The sequence below is a fragment of the Anolis carolinensis genome, chromosome 2, assembly GCF_035594765.1.
Source record: "Anolis carolinensis isolate JA03-04 chromosome 2, rAnoCar3.1.pri, whole genome shotgun sequence".
Lineage (NCBI taxonomy): Eukaryota > Metazoa > Chordata > Lepidosauria > Squamata > Dactyloidae > Anolis > Anolis carolinensis.
The window spans coordinates 106,763,098-106,774,192 of NC_085842.1; the positions used below are offsets into that span (position 1 = coordinate 106,763,098).

At 42.0% G+C, this 11,095-nt stretch overlaps 1 long non-coding RNA gene across 1 annotated transcript; it reads left to right on the top strand.

Moving 5' to 3' along the window:
* The first annotated feature begins 3,896 nt into the window (after positions 1-3,896).
* On the top strand, positions 3,897-10,873 carry LOC134296170 (uncharacterized). The gene is made up of 2 exons (XR_010002750.1): positions 3,897-7,366; positions 9,791-10,873. It is a non-coding gene; the product is annotated as an uncharacterized LOC134296170 (long non-coding RNA).
* Positions 10,874-11,095: the final 222 nt, after the last annotated feature.

Sequence of the window (11,095 nt, forward strand, 5' to 3'; positions counted from 1 at the left end):
ATGTAGAGGACACATCTTTCCCCACCTATTATAAATGATGGATCAATTTCTACAAAAAGAATAAGTTGAGTTGGAAGAATTATTAGGGAGAAGAATTGAACTAAACAAAAACAACTATTTACCCAACAAATTGAAAGTAATGGGAGGAAGAAAGACCAGATCGAAAATGCAAAATATATGATAGCAGCTATCCAAGCAACAGCTGCCTTAGGATGGAAAGATGAAGAGAAATGGGAGTTTAAAAAATGGCTTGGATATTTATTAGGCTATATGCTCCAAGATTACATAACTGAAAGGAGAACAATATATATATATGGTCATCCAAAGGAGAACTGTGTCGAAACACAGAGGCCTTAAAGAGCCACACACGCCATTTAGTCCAGCAAAAGGTTTATTGCAAAAACAAATAAAAGCTCAGAGCCTTTTGGGCTCCAAAAGGCAAACGGAAAATAATCCGGATTAAACAGAAGGAAAAACCGGATTAAAAAGCAGTCAAAGTAACCAGCAAACAAGCAGCGCTGTACACAAAGAGTTCCAACAAACAGTGCTGCCCCCAAAGAATTAACTGCTAAGAAGGAGTTGCCAAAGCCAGCCGTAGTCCAAGAGTCATCGAAGAAGCCAAAGGATACATCATTTCCAAGTCTGTCAAACAGAATTGTCATCAAATCAGTCCACAATCCAGGGAGGGAGAAAGCCACACTCATGAGAAGTCAGTCCAAGTTGAAGATCCACAGTCCAAGTTAAACACAAACTCCAGGCTGCAGAACCCGAACCCAAAACCCAACATGAGAACAGGCAGCGGCAAACACACACGATACAATAACGTAACTGACACTTTGGATTCTGCAAAGATTCCCTATTTCAAAGCCTACTTTTAACTTATACATCATCATCTGATGATGAGTTGGCCTCCACCCCATCATCATCTCTTACAGCTGTCCTTGTCTTCACACGTAAACCCCTGTTTCCATCCCTCCAGTTCCTCCATCTCTTGTCAAGACTTAGGCTTCCCCATGATTCAGATGTATCTCTTGTTTGCCAATCCTCATGTCCCGAAAACCCCACAAACGTGTCACTAGAGGTTGGCTCTGCACATATATCCTTTATTTCTTGTACCTTAGTCCAATCCATTGTGTTCTCCCCATCCTCATCACTCCCAGACCCATCATCCCCAGAGAAATCCATAAACGACTCATCATCTGTGGGAGCAGTAAGTATATCCCGGATCTTCTTCCTCTCCCGTTCTTCATCTGATTCCTGCTCCCAAGTAACCCTCTTTATGCCTCTATTCCCATCCACCACAACTCCTTCCTCACTCATTGACTCCTCGCCACTTGAAAACCCTTCAAATGTGTCTTCATCAGTAGGTGCCATAAGTATATCCCAGATCCTTTTCCTTTGCTGTTCTTCATCTGACTCTTGCTCACGAGTAGCCCTTTTCCCCCTTCTGGTACTCATACTACTGCTTGCAACATTACTTACTGGCTCTACTACAACAAACTGGGAGTTGAAATGGAAAGAGCTTATAGCCAGAGCAAAGGGGAAAGGAAAATATAAGGAACTGAACCCAAATATCTTCATGATCGAACAAATAATATAAACCAATGAGTAGAGTCATAATGGGTCCTGGAGAGAGGGGGAGGGAGGAAGAAGGAGGGGTGGGAGAAATGGATAGGTATAGATGTAAAGAACTGAAAATGATAAAATGTAATCAATAGAATGTGTTATAAGAGGTAAAAAAATAGTAACACATCGTTGTGCAAATGCAATTATGACAATGTTCCAAATTACTTGCAGCTAACCAATTTTTAAAAAATTATTCATTGCAAATTGAACATTTTAACAAAGAACAATATTTTAAATAGCAAGCTTTTTTCAAAAACTGCAGCAAATAGAATGTATTTCCTTGTAGACATTGTTTCACATTTTGTTTTAGTAGATATAAAAGACTGAATTCAGATGTGAATAATCATAAATGTCTATTCTAAGATCAACTCAGCTTCCCTTGAAAAGAATGAATAGAATACGTTTATAACCTTGTATATAGCACAAGGTTATTTATGTATACATATGGGAGCATGTGGAAAAAGTAGAGAATACATCTATGTCTGCATAATGTCCTGAGTTGATATTTGACTTCAGTCTTCCAAGGTAGATATTTGGAACTAAAATACCATGGGAAAGTGTAGACTGTAGAGCAAAAACAGCATAGCACTGTGAGGAGGCACAGCATCTAAAATCTATATATATAATAAAAGTGAATGTTTGTATGTTTGTGTCAGCGTTTTGATTGGTCGGGCGGTGTATGTGCTCGCGTTTTGATTGGCCTGGCGGAATATGGCTCAGCTTTCTGATTGGCTGGGCGGAATGTGCCAGCTTTCTATTGGCCTCCACTTTCACAGGCCACTGGGACTTCTGAGGCAAAAACTACTACCAACTGGCTTCGTTCGGCCTACTTCTCTCCTCAGAACGACGCTAGCTTTGGGACAGTTAACAGCTTTCGGCCGACACTTTGGTAATCCAAAACACCACTGCCACCACCAGAAAGGCCGGACCTGGACCAAACTTGACACACAAAACCCCATGAACCCACTGACAACGGATGGCCCCCTTTGACCCCTCTGCTGACATGTTTAAGGCCTTCCAGGCTGGCCCCTCGCTGCTAGGCCGAAAAGGAGGACGCCATCTTGCCTCAGCTTTCAACTTCTTTGTAAGGCCCTACTTTCCTCAAAAGACAGCAGAGAACATTGTTATTATCTTTTTAATGATATGCTTATGAACACTTCTAGCCCCCAAAGCCCCAATCCAAGCCTCCTTTGATCATTTTGCTAACACGTTTCAGGCCTTGCAGGCTGGCTCCATTGTGCTAGGCTGCAAAAGAGGCGGCCATCTTCCCTGTTCCAAACAGAGCAGCTTTTGCCTGTGTCTTTTGGATACAACACTCTCCTTCAACAAGGTCAGGCGGCAGTACGTAAATAGGTTGATCTTGGGCTGATGGAAGTAGCACCACATCAAGTAGGAAATAAGGTGCCACTTATAAAGTGGGGAGGCAAATTTAACTAATTTACGACGTTGGAATGAGGAAGTGCCGTCACAGTGGATGATGAAACAGCTGTTCTCCCCTGTGGCCAGAATCGAACATCCCCTCAGGAGAAGGTTAAATTGCCTCTGCGTCTGTCTCTATCTCGGTTCTGTGTGTATATGGGCATTGAATGTTTGCCCTGTATGTATATAATGTGATCTTTTTAGGTTATGATTTTACAAATGAAGCACCAAAACATCGTGTTATACAACAAATTTGACAGAAAAAGTAGTTCAATACACAGCAATGTTATGTTGTAATTACTGTATTGATGAATTTAGTACCAAAATACAGAAAAGTCTCACTTATCCAACACTCGCTTATCCAACGTTCTGGATTATCCAATGCATTTTTGTAGTCAATGTTTTCAATATATCGTGATATTTTGGTGCTAAATTCATAAATACAGTAATAACTACATAGCATTACTGCGTATTGAACTACTTTTTCTGCCAAATTTGTTGTCTAACATGATGTTTTGGTGCTTCATTTGTAAAATCATAACCTAATTTGATGTTTAATAGGCTTTTCCTTAATGCCTCCTTATTATCCAACATATTCGCTTATCCAACATTCTGCCGGCCCGTTTATGTTGGATAAGTGAGACTCTACTGTATATAAATGGTTCTGTTTATATGGTTATGCATTTTCTAATAGCTTTATTCTTAAAATCCAAAATCCAAAAATGCATATTTCTAATATATATCCTTACCAAATGAACCCAGGCAACATCAGGTACTTAGGCAACATTATTTATTTATTTATTTATTTATTTATTTATTTATTTATTTATTTGCAGTATTTATATTCCGCCCTTCTCACCCCGAAAGGGACTCAGGGCAGACCACATTATATACATATACACATAGAACCGAGAGATCATCCACTGTGACGGCACTTCCTCATTCCAACGTCATAAATGAGTTAAATTTGCCTCCCCATTTTATAAGTGGTACCTTATTTCCTACTTGATAGATGCAACTATCTTTTGGGTTGCTAGGTCCTTTGGCTCTGGGAGTTGTAGTTCACCCTTATATAGACAGCACTGAACCCAGCCAACTTCGGATCTGGACCAAACTTGGCACACTGCCTCATCATATCCAACTGAGCATACAGGCAGGGTTTTGGGGTGATTGTCCTTTGGCTCTGGGAGTTGTAGTTCACCCTTATATAGTTAGCACTAAACCCAGCCGACTTCGGATCTGGACCAAACTTGGCACACAGCCCTATCATGCCGAACTGTGCATACAGGCAGGGTTTTGGGGTGATTGATCTTTGGCTCTGGGAGTTGTAGCTTACCTTATACAGACAGCACTGAACCCAGCTGATGACGGATCTGGACCAAACATAAGTAATATTTCCTCACATCCCCAAACAACTCAATGCCGTCTACTAATAACCCGGGCACCGCCGGGACCCCAAGCTAGTTGTAGAATATATTTATAGAGTGGAGGCGTTAAGGCAGAAGCTTATCATTTTACATTTTTATTGTTATTATTGTTCATAAGTATATTTCTACGTGTTGCCTTTTAAAGTTATGTTTTGGTGACCTTTTTCTGTATTTTTTTGAAAATAAAATTCACTTTTATTTAATTTTATGTGCCTACTAAATTCTTCTGGTTTTTATTATTATAACCATAGTTTATCTACCTGGTTCAATGGTATATTCCAACATTATAATCCATTTACTATAATGCAAAGTTATTACAACTATATTATATAGCTAGGAATAATGAAACAGAGTGCCTTACCATAAATTTGGGTCAGCTGTAATATTGTTAGAGATCATAAATCAAGTGATATGTTAAAGATAACAAAAATATATATGAAGTTACTAGAAAAATGAAATAACCCAAGAGAAAGATTGCAGATCATATAAAGTTACTAGCTGTGCCCGGCCACGCGTTGCTGTGGCGTTGTCTGGTGGTGTTGGTGAGAAATTGTTGAGGTAGTGGTGGTATTGAATGTCTGTTGTACGGTTGTCTTTATGTTTAGTATGCACACTGAAGTGGATTATATGGCAGTGTGGACTCAAGATAATGCAGTGCAAAGCAGATAATATAAGATTCTAAATGGGTTATATAGCTGTGTGGAAGGGCCTTGAGTCTACACTGCCATATAATCCAGTTGAAATCTGATAATCTGTGGAAGAGGCCTAAGTGAGGCCTAACTGTGCCTGTCCCCTGGGCTGAGGAGGTTGCTAGGAGACCAAGTGGGCGGAGCTTAGCCCTCTAACTGGCAGCAATTGGATAAAAACAATTATTCCTCTCCCTCTAATTAGGACTTTATTTTTCTTTTCTTTTTGTTGTATCAACCTAGAGGCGTGGATGATGGGTTGTGTTGTCAAATTTCGAGGTTGGGGGGCCTGTAGTTTTGTTGTTTTGTCTGCTGCCCTGATGCCATCACTCTTTTATATATATAGATGACCACTCCTCTCTCATGCATAACATAAAAGTACAAAAATATACAAACAGGCAGAATAAACTTTCGCCCACTGCGCAGCTGGGGGAGGGAAGTGGCTTTGCCCCCTCCCACCGAAAGGGAGAGCTGAGTGGGCGGGGCTTTTCGGTAGTAGCCCGCCCACTTGATCACTCACTTTCTGGACGTCAAGGAGGAAGGTTGGAAAAGTGAGGGTTCCAGACCACCTGAGGCTAGGAGAGCATCGCACGTCGTTGGAATCACCTTGCTTCTTCTGGCTAGAGGTCTGTAGGTGGGAGGAGCAGGCAAGCAACAGAAATACAGAGGCCGCATCTGCTTCTCCTCCTCACCTCCCTGGCTCCTATCTTTAAAAGGCTTTTGTTTTCGTTTCTATCCTCATTGCAGTAACTTAGAGATTTTGGAGGGGTGTGTGTGCTTGAGGAGTGTGCCTCCCCTCCTTACTCCTTTCCTCCTTTGGACGCGTTCACCTCTCCTGCTTCCTTCGCTCTGTGCAGTTTGGAGTTGTTTTGGGCACCGGTGGGGATGCTATATTTGTTGATAATTATCTTTGGCCTGGTGGCCATTTTTTAGTCATGTTTTCCCACCATTGGGACTCCAAGGGTGAGTTGCTAGGCAGATTTCGGCATCCGTTGGGGATTGCTGCCATTTTGGATTTCAAATACACAGTGTGGTATAGTTCTGGATATTTCTAGTTGCTGACGGGCAGCCATTTTGTTTGGCCTCGTGGCCACTTCATGAGTTCGGTCGGCCATTTTGTGTTGGAGCGGTGGCCATTTTTGTTAAGGGCATGGTAACCATGTTCGTTTGGGCCGGGCAGCCATTTTGTTGGAGCGGCAACCATTTTTGTTAAGGGCATGTTAATTTGGGCCAGGCGGCCATTTTGTTTTGGGCACAGCAAAGTTTTTGCGAGCAGTGGCCATTTTTGTTGAGGGCATGGTAGCCATATTAATTCGGGCTTGGCAGCCATTTTATTTTGGACACGGTGGGCATTTTGTTTTGGGCATGGCAGCCATTTTATATGGTTATTGGTCCGCTGGGCCTTAGCAGCCATTTAGTTTCTTTAGTTTTGATACTCATTTTGTCTTGGTCAGAGGGTGCTGGTTTAAAGTTTTGGCTTTGGCTCATAGCCTTGGCTTGGCAGCCTGTCGAGCGGAATCATGGTCATGCTGGATGCAGCCTCGGGTTTAATTTAAGTGATGAATCCAGTTGAAATGTTAATGGCTATAATGGCTGTAGGATAATGATGATGATGATGATGACGATGGGAATAATTGGGTCGGCTACACCAATAGCAGGGCACTTATTTATTCTTGTCGTATTGGGGTTCAGGACTAGCCTTGCACAGATTTACACTCTTGTTGTCCTTGGCCAAAGGTAACAGAGGTTAATTATTTAAGCATATATATTTTTTCATTGTTTTACAGTATGGCATCTAAGAAGAACATTGGCAGGCCAAAAGGCAAGGGCCCGGTGAAGAAAGCACCTGCTAAATGCCCTCCCCCACCAAGTGCGTCTTTGGATGAAGAAGAGGTTTTGACCCAGCTGCTGAAGGCGCTAGTTGCACGTATTGATGTGCTTGAGAGAGAAAAGGCAGTGGCTGCCACTAGAGAAGCTCAGCGGCCCAGTGCTGACTTTAATGCTATTTTAATTTTAATAAAATTTTAATAAAATCTTTGTGTTCACAAATTTCTGCTCTAGAGGAGGAGAGGCGGACCAGTTTGCCAGCCACAGATGAGCAGTTGGCTACTTCAACATCTGTAATTGCCAAAGTCGTTCCATCCAGCTCGGCGGCGGCAGTAGTTCAGCCTGGTGCAGTGGACGTGCGCGGTGCTGCCAGTGCTTTAGGTAATGGGGATGCACACATCTTCCCTTGGGGATTGACTGACTCGCAAGATATAAGTTCAACCCAAACACTTTCTGAGCCGGTCCCTTCCAGCAGCAGCACTCAATTGGCTATTTTGGCTCCGGCTGTAGGAGCATCAAGGCTTGCTGGATCATCAGTTGCAACTCCCACTATTGAATCCTCCCTTTGTTTTTGGGGCACGGCTAATTGGCCATTGCCAGCCACCGATAGACTTATCGCAATGCCATTGGGCTCCCATTTGACGCAAAAGACCATTGATAAAATTATTAGAAATGAATACATAGATATTTTACCCTATATTTTAGGGAATTGGAGAAAAAAGAGAAGGATGAATTGGATGATAAGAGGAAGGAAATTATTAAAAAACACAAGGTGGAACAGAATTGGGGTAATTGGTTCACTTGTTTTTTTATTTATGATGGGGTTCTAGTGAAGGCATACGCTTCCAGATCCCACTCTCTTTTTCAATATCTAAATATTATTAATTTGGCCTATGTGAACTTTACAAGGGGTGTGTGGCTCTTGTACGACAAACGTTTTAGGCTTCATGCAGCCCAATCTCCAACTTTGCGTTGGGATCTGATAGACCATCAGCTTTGGATGGAAGTTTTGACACTCGCATGTCCTTTTTCAGGCGAGAAAAAGGACATGCGTGTTTAGCGCAAGGGAGAAGGGAAAGGTGCACGCCTTTCCCACCTCCTCCCTCACCTGGTGCGTGCCTTCCAAAGCTTTGCTTGTTTATAATGGTATTTTCATTATTATTTAATTAATAATTAATTATTAAGGGGTTCTTTGCCAGTGCTTTTGGTGCACAAAGGCAGAAGGGGGATGGACTAAATAGCACAACCCTTTTTGTTGTTATTATTATTGTTATTATTATTATTGACACAAAGACACAGTATAACACAGTAAACAAGATATACATGCGGGATTTAGTATCACAAAATCACAAGTTGAACACTTCCCCAGCATTTAGGACTGTGTGATGTATTATTATTATTATTATTATTATTATTATTATTATTATTATTATTATTATTATTATTAACAACATTGAGGCTGGGTGGCAACTGTCAGGGGTGCTTTACTTGTGCTTTTGGTGCACAAAGGTAGAAGGGGGTTGGACTAAATGGCCCAAGGGGTCTCTTCCAACCCTCTTTATTATTTTTACTATGATTATGATTAACATTGGGGCTGTATTTGTTCCCGTTTGTTTGTTTTTACTTCAAAATAAGATATGTGCAGTGTGCATAGGAATTTGTTTATAGGTTTTTTTTTTCAATTATAATCCGGACCCTCAACAGTCTGAGGGACCGTGAACTGGCCCCATGTTTAAAAAGTTTGGGGACCCCTGGTCTAAAGTATAACATACTGTTTAGAGCTTTTCATATTACGGTGACAGATAATTCTCTTGCTGATGCTTTGTCCCATATGCAGATGGAACGCTTCAGGCAGCTTGCCCCCAGCACAGATTTACACCCTTACAGCATGCTGGTCCATCTTTGGAAAATTGGGAAGAGTTCATAGTCAGGGGCATGAGGTTAGCCCTGGCTGCAAGTTCCAAATTTTTTTCGTCAGAGCTATGCAGGAGTGCTCTGAGTTCCAGAAGTTGTATACAATAAGTTTGATTGCACTGGTCCTATATGAGCATGTCACGCATTTTGGTTTTTTCTTAGAGGAAGGGGTTGGCTCCTCGGACCATTCCGGCAGTGTTATCTGCCCTTGCTTATTAATGTAAGGCACAAGGCTTTCCCAATGTCACTGTAAATTTTCACTTTTGCAAATGGTGGGAGCACTTATCCAGAAAGCAAGCTATGCCATAAGATAAGCAGCAGCCATTGACCCCTGAATTCTGTAATGGTTTAAAGAATGGTTTTATGAATGTTGACGTAAGTTATAATTTTTATATTGATTTATAGTGTGTTGTATAATTTTTATATGTGCGCTTATTGTAAGCGGCCCTGAGTCCCCTCTCGGGTGAGAAGGGCGGGATATAAATGTTGTAATAAAATAAATAAATAAAACAAATTTGGCTTCAGATTTAGAAATCCCAATTCAAATCTTTGTTCCAGGCGACACTTCTCACCGCCTTTTTAGAGCCCTTCAAATTAGTGACTTAATAGCCGCTTTGAAGGAGGATCAATTTCGAGGGGCACCTCAATTTTCAAACCTGCTGCTATGCTGATAATAGACCAATTTTGGCCTTGGCTTCCAAGGCAGTAAAAATTTTTGGAGATTACAAACCAGAAATTCAGTAAGTATTTCTTTAGAATTGGAGCCGCCTCCACCCTGCTGTGATGAATTATTCAGTGAGTAAAATTTAAACCTTGAGGAATAAAAAGATGGAGCCTATCGTGCGTACGTGTGTCATATGCCGTGTTAGTTACACTGATTTGTCTTTGCAGAACCCGTCCTGTTGGCGAGTAGACGCGTCCTGATTTGTGGGCACAGCTACGTACACTGAGCTGAGCGACAGGCGCGCAGATGTCCCTACGGCCAACTTCTCGGCCTCACTACCATGGCCTTCATGGAGTGGACGGGAAGAAGAGGTCTTTGGTGCTGACAATGACTTGGATCTGCTGATGGGCAGGGCCCTGTTTTTTACAAGTTTTTTAAATGGCATGCACAAGGTGAAGGAGTGTGTACCCTCGAATACGCTTGTCATGGCCCGGTTTGTACAAGTTTGATTGGCATGCACAAGGTGAGGGGTGCGTGGCCTCGAACACACTTGTCATGGCCCTGTTTGTACAAGTTTGAATGACATGCACAAGCTTTGAGAAGTGTAGCCTCGAACTGGCTTGGCATGGTCAGCTATTATTCCCAGGCCACATCGGCCACATGCCGATGGCAAAAAGTTGGACAAAGCTTGGAAATGTTTCAATTGGGGCCTGAGTAAAGTTTTGGCTGGTGGAATGGGTTATATATCCCATAAGACACTTTAAGGTTCAATGATCCAAACCTATATCAGGCTGATGGTACCCATCTTTCTGAACTGGGCAACCAAATATTTTGGCCGATCGGCAAAAAGGAATCAAGGGAATTCTTGAGGATTTGGTGGGGGTCAGGAGCTAAATAGACATTTGCTCTTGAACTGTGGCAGAATGCTTAGGGGAATCATATATTTTGGTGTGGACCACAAGGCACCTCAGTTTTGGTGTAGGCCAGAGGCATGAATCCTCGCCTAGGGTTTATACAGAAACGGCGAGGGTGTATAATGGTGTGTTTATGGCCTAGGAATGGGAGGTTTTCACCTCAAGCATTTCGGAGGCAGAACCCTCCACCACATTCCCCTTCAGGTCATCCAGGTTTAGTTACGATGGGGACCTGGTGTTTCACCCTAAATTCAGTTAACAGAATGGTCGGGCAAGACCACCTATATTGGCTTTATGCCTCACCAAATTTATAGATGGCTATTGAGATTTTGGCCCTAGGTCCATATTAAATTTAAATAGGTAACATTTAATAAAGTTGCCCAGTTTTAAACCCAAGTTTATTTGTCTTGACTCGTTATTTTGGGGTGTTGGAGGGCAAAGTAATATCAATGAAAGAAGCAGATCATGCAGAAATATGCTCAAGGATGCAACTGCATATTACAAGACAAACTAAAAATCACACAAGTGTACATTCACCAGTGCCACTTTTTTCCTGCTGTTGCAACCTGTTGATTACAGAGCCACCCTTTTTGGGATAGTGTGGGAGTCAGAGTCTAC